We start from the raw sequence: 6,289 nt of genomic DNA on the forward strand, positions 1-6,289 counted from the left end.
ATCTCAATATTTCACTTAGTTTAATTGTTCGTATTACATATATTACTCCCTTCTTATGGTGATTCAAAGAAGAATGCTAAAAGGAATACAAACAAGCCTAGTTGAAACAAAGCATATTAAAATAATTTTTTTTTGAGAGGAATGCATGGCATATCTAAACAAATAGTTTCAGTAGATGAAGAGCTTCCTGACATGAGAGATGGCAACAGATAGTTGGTAACATAAGGTAACACTGAGTCATAAACCAAAACTTTAGCTGAAAGCTTCAAAGACCCAAAGAATTACTAGTGAATAACATTTAAATCCATTGATATGAGAAGAATTTTAAGTATTTTTCAAATGCAGATGTCTGTAGAATAATGAATTCAGTGAATACTTGACCTTTATTGAGAACTTTTTTAAAGAAAACCCATCTCCTGATGTTGGTTCAACAACAAAATTTATTGAAATTCAATGGTTGTTAAGTGGGGCCCCCTTCCTCTGCTTTTTTGTAATTGTGGGCGATCACTAGACACAACATTTTCCTGACGTGTGAGCCAAAGCCCCAGATGCCTGCCCAGATTCTATCCTTTCCAATTTGCTTTGACATCCTCAGTTCCTTTCATAGGAAATGAACATTAACCTCTTGTGCATCCTGCCTCCTTGGTGATGTCCCATCCGAAAAGCTATTGTCAGAAACCAGTCAGTTCCTACCTGACCCAGACACATCATTGAAATTTAATTCTACAGGTGTTTGGCAGATGAACTAAGGGAGAAGCCTCTGCAATTTCCATTTTCATTCTATAATCCCGCTGTCTGGTACTTAAATCATTTTTCCCCTTCTTCTCCTTGAATGTAACTGAATGTTAAAATAGTTAATAAAGTAAGACCACATTGTAATTTCTGCTATTTGCTGAAATCTGCCAAGCTGGTGTATTGTTTTCATCATTTTGTGACCCGTTCCACATTCTGACATGGGCCTTCTCCTCGTTTGACATGATGAGCTGTGGCATCATTCACGGAAGGATGAAGAGCTTGCCCAACAGCTAATTCCTTGATCATAGTAGTACCTTGTAAGATTTGGCCAAGGCCTCAGCCTGTAGACTTCAGGAAAGCCAGAAAATGGGGGGGGGGGGGGGCAAATGCTGCATTTTTGGTTTTTTTATACAAGTTACCTCTGATACAATTTCCTTATGAGCTTGCTGGCAATTCTAGAAGAAAATGGACTATTTGTTCCTCCACGGGAATTTTCAAAGCCACAGGAATAATGGTTTCAAAGAAAGTAAGAGGGAATGATGAAATTAAAAACAATGCTATTACCCTTTCAAGAATAAAAATTACCAGCATATTTCAACTGGGTGGTCCAATTATTACAAATGAATATTTATGTTTTATTTGTTTGTTGGTAGTGTGACTTATTCCAGAAAAGATTTAAAGCAGCTTCAAAAGAAACATAAAATACAGCAAGTTAAAATAACTCTAAAATACATATGGAGAAAAATCAAAGGAAAATTCAGGAGATGGAAAGTGAGAGGGAAAAAGGAATTCAGTAAATAAAATTTATGGTATGGCCTTTGCTCTGCTAAAGGTACATCACAGATTACTATTATTAATTACTAATTAAATAATAAATCCACAAGTAACAAAAGTACTGCATGTAGAAGGAGAATATAGAATTCAAGAGCTGTAAAAGTTGTACTTGAAATGAAGATTGTAGAGTTCTTTGTAGGACAAACGTTGGTGTCACTAACAGATTACCTCATTTTACTTTGAAAGCAAACATGGCCTATGCCATGACTGACATGCTCTGCTGCAGTTTTAGTCCCCAAGTTCCTAAGTATTAAAGCTAACCTGAAATAGAGCTTTACTGTGAGTTTATATTTATCTGTTAGGGACCATGGCGTGAAATTTTCCACATACAGAAGTATTCATGATTTGCATCCTGAAAGCTGATATCCTAGTATTTCATGGCAATGATAGATGAACTGTGGCACCACCTAATCACCCGTGCAATTTGGATCCAGTTCTCTGTCGACTCAAGAACAGTTTCTTGCACACCTGTGGAAGAAAATTCACCACCAGATTAAGCAGGGGGAAATTACTCCCTTTCCCAAAAGAGCAGTCCTCCATGGTTTTGGATGAATTATTGCCCTGCACTGTGAAGTTGGCACCTAGAAAACCAAATCACTGTTCACAGAATTATTCTATTCAAGAATCCTGTGCATGGTGTTCTGATGTGGCAGGGTCATTTTTCAAAATCACTAGTGACTGCCTTTAGCTTTCCCCCCCAAGAAGCAAAGACTTGAGAACTGCACTGGCTCCTCCTCCATTTCTGCTTTCTCTATTGCCAACTGGACATGTGAAAACTGGACATAAAGAGAAATTCAACTGGTTTTAAATGCCTCTTGAGTCTCTTATGCTACTTTATCCTTCAATGACATCATAGACTTTCCTGTACTGGCCAAAACACTGGCAACATTTTAAGCTAATGTTAAAATTTTCATCGTAAGGTACAGGTGGCTTGTATGAGCCTTTTCCTTGGCACCAGTGTGGTGAGGTGTGGTGAAGCTCCAATGAACATCAACATGCTGAGAAGTGTCCTTGGAAGCATAATGCTTCACTTCACAGTACAGAATTGAGATTTTCAAAACTTCTTCAAGAGTGGTTCCAGCCCAAAGTTAAAATATGTCACAGAAGATGGCCAAATTCTCCTTGCTACAAATGAAACACTGGTTATTGGGAGGTTAAGAAGTGTTGAAGCATGCCTCCAGAACCTCCACTTTCATCTCCAGAGGCCTCTTTCATGTATCAGGGGCAGAATAACAACCTACCTATGTGCTCTCTCACTCTTACCCAGATTCACTCATCTATCCCTGTATCCATGGAAGGAGAAATAACCTACATCATCCTACCATCATCAAAACACCAATAATATTAGCAACAGTTCCCCTTTACAGAAGGCCTACTGATATACCTGGCACCATACTAGATGTTTTATTATGTCCTTTCATTTGGCCTTCACAATGGGTTTATGAAATTGCTTTTATTACCCTCGGTTTGCAGAGGAGGAACTCAAAAGTTAGAGAAATGAAGTAATTTGTCCAAGATCACCCAACTAACAAGTGCTAAGATTTTAAAAGTGTGAGGCTAATGAAAATTTCTTTCAACTCCTCAGAGAAATATACCATATAAATTACAAATTATCTGAAAAGTATGAAAATTTTTCCACACTATTTATAGACCAACAATGAAATTATTAGGAAATATAATTAATGAAGCATAGAAGGCCACATGGACAACACAAGATCTGCCTCCAGGCCAGACAAGCTGAATAGCTTGCTGGTACTATGTTTATGAGTCTGTTGCAAGTTGCTATTTGTTAACCTACACAAATTAAATAATGGCCAACTAAGTGTAGTAACCTTCAGGTCTTCCTGGGAAGGTGGGGCCCATGGGGCATAGTCCACAGTCATTCCTTCGTTCATGATCCACCCAGATACTCAAACTAGCGCAAGCTCCCTGAAAACACCCTATTTGTTTCAAGAATCCCAGCAAAACTCTATCCAACTGAGGGCTTAGTAAAATGCCTACAACTAATCCATGGCCTGTGGGTTCGTTGGGAGCTAGTTCGGGAGGTCAAAGCTTAACACACAAGGGAAAACAGAACATGTGCGAATGTAGATGAATCTTTCATCCCAAAGCAGTGCTGGAAAACTCATGTAAATATACAAATATGCTGAGCTGTACTGTGAAAGGAGCCATTTGTTTTACTAAAACAAGTTGGTATGGTGCAAGATTTTTCTTGGCAAATAAAGAGAACACAATGGAAAAATTTGTAAACAATGAGGTTTTCTGGCAATTTTTAAAAAACTGAATGAACAATCTTTCCAAAAGGTAAAAAACTTCCTTTTCCTCAATCCCCCATGAGATACTACTCACATATTATCACTTTGAGACTCAAAGCGGATGAAGAAATATGGCTCAGTGACCAGCAGAATTTGTTAAAAGGACCTTTTGGTCACTAGTGAGCTAACCTGCCAAATTTCCAACTTGGAACTACATAGGCCAAGCCATCCTAGCCAGAATGAGAAGTCACTCCATGATGGTCACATACTAGAGTTCAGGAGGTGAAGAAATCACTCCTCTTCCCAGAATTCTTCTTATGTGTAGTCTTCCTCACACTGACAAAGGTTCAAATACAGGAATTGCTTTACTTCCCAAATGTTACTACAGAAACCAAATGTTCTTGCTTAAACACAGGTTTCATTGGGAAAGTGTTGGCTAAAGTTTAAAAATACAGAGGAGAAAAGTTCTCCAAAGTTAAGGTATATGATGTTGGCTTAAGAAATCTCAGCCTAGTACACACAGGTTGTTAACAGTTTGTTAACATTAGTTACTTGGCTGAGGGAAGATAGGACTTTAAGCACTTAAGTAGCATCTATGAACTTTGATGGGGGGAACGCTGAAGTAACGATACATCCCAGTGCAAACCAGGTGGAATAAGCCTAGTGTGGGATACAGAAAAGAGGATCTAGAATGGTACCAGAATTATTCTCTTAGCCACAGTAATTAAGGGTTATTACCAGTTCCAGAGGGAGAAGGAATTGGATAGCAAAACCTAATGTGTATCTTTTATGTGTAGTTTTATACAGTTATGTATGGTAAAGTGTACAAAGTTCTCACTTAAAAATGTTTTGGACATAAATTAATCTAAGAAAAGATTTAATTCACATTCCTTTGCAGTTTTAAGACACAAATGATGTAAATGTCTTTTCGAGCATGTTAAAGAACGAAATGAGTCAGACGATGACTCCAAAATGGTGTGTGTGTGTTCAACACTTTTGAATGACCAAGTAGAAAAAAAAGATGTATAGTTTGCTATGGACAGACTTACAGACTTCATCCATTTGGTTTGGCACCACTCAGGAGAGCAGTAGTTCCCAGCTGGTCTCTCTACTTCCACTCTTGCCCTTCTACATTCCATTCTTCACACAGCAGCAGGTGAACTGTGAAAATAATGAATCATTGCTTTGCTCAGGACCTTCCAACATCTTCCATTCACACAAAACATGGAGTCCACAGCCAACCAAGTCCTCCGTGGTCTGGTCCTTGGCCGTCTCCCCAACCTCATCAGCTGACACCCTCCCCACACTCACCCCGCTAACCAAATTTCCTTTCTGTTTTTCCTCAGCTGCACCAAGAACCCTCCAAGTACCCACCTTTGTACCTGCTGTTCAAGATACCTGAAACCTCTTCCTCAGAAGTCCTTCACTTTATTCATCCTCTGCTTAAATATCCTCTTATCAGAGAAGCCTTCCCTAATTATCATATATTTTTTTTTTACCATATGCGGGCCTCTCACTGTTGTGGCCTCTCCCATTGCGGAGCACAGGCTCCGGACGTGCAGGCTCAGTGGCCATGGCTCACGGGCCTAGCCGCTCCGCGGCATGTGGGATCTTCCCGGACCGGGGCACGAACCCGTGTCCCCTGAATCGGCAGGCGGACGGACTCTCAACCACTGCGCCACCAGGGAAGCCCTAATTATCATATTTTAAATAGCCTCTTACCTTGCTATTTTTGTCTTTGACTCCCTGATCACTTCCTGAAATTATGTCACGTAATTCTTTTTTTCTTTTTTTCTTTTTTGGCTGCGTTGGGTCTTCACTGCCGCGCGGGGGCTTTCTCTAGTTGCAGCGAGACATGGCTACTCTTCGTTGCGGTGCTCAGGCTTCTCATTGTGGTGGCTTCTCTTTTTGCAGAACACGGGCTCTAGGTGCGCAGGCTTCCATAGTTGTGGCATGCGGGCTTCAGTAGTTGTGGCTCACGGGCTCTAGAGTGCAGGCTCAGTAGTTGTGGTGCATGGGCTTAGTTGCTCCGCAGCACGTGGGATCTTCCCGAACTAGGGCTGGAACCCGTGTCCCCTGCATTGGCAGGTGGATTCTTAACCACTGTGCCACCAGGAAAGCCCATGTCACGTAATTCTATAATTATTGCTTTTCCTCCATTAGAATGTAAGCCCCGTGCCTTGTCCTCCACAGTATCCCCAACCCCTAGAACAGTGCATAGCATGTAGTAGGTGCTAAGTAATTTCTGTTGCATAAATGAACGAACAAATCAATGAATCAAAAGAGTTAGAATGGTAACAGTATGAGATAGATACCATACATGTAGACTTTGAGTCTTTTAGGAGAGTCGTACTTGGAGGAATTTTGCCTGAATTGGCTCCAGCATATGCTTCATCTTGTATTAATACTTTATGTCACTAAATCTTCTCCACAAGCCTAGACAGTTAAAATTTTCTATGAAAGTA

General features: G+C 40.2%; 1 long non-coding RNA gene across 1 annotated transcript; it reads right to left on the bottom strand.

The window, feature by feature from the left end:
- Positions 1-1,876: 1,876 nt before the first annotated feature.
- LOC307052949 lies at positions 1,877-5,989 on the bottom strand. Its single transcript, XR_013810886.1, has 3 exons — positions 5,547-5,989; positions 4,874-4,985; positions 1,877-2,037 (listed from the first exon to the last, which is right to left on the bottom strand). It is a non-coding gene; the product is annotated as an uncharacterized lncRNA (long non-coding RNA).
- Between the last annotated feature and the right edge of the window lie 300 nt (positions 5,990-6,289).

This window comes from Hyperoodon ampullatus (assembly GCF_949752795.1).
Source record: "Hyperoodon ampullatus genome assembly, chromosome: 4".
NCBI classification, from domain to species: Eukaryota; Metazoa; Chordata; class Mammalia; order Artiodactyla; family Ziphiidae; genus Hyperoodon; species Hyperoodon ampullatus.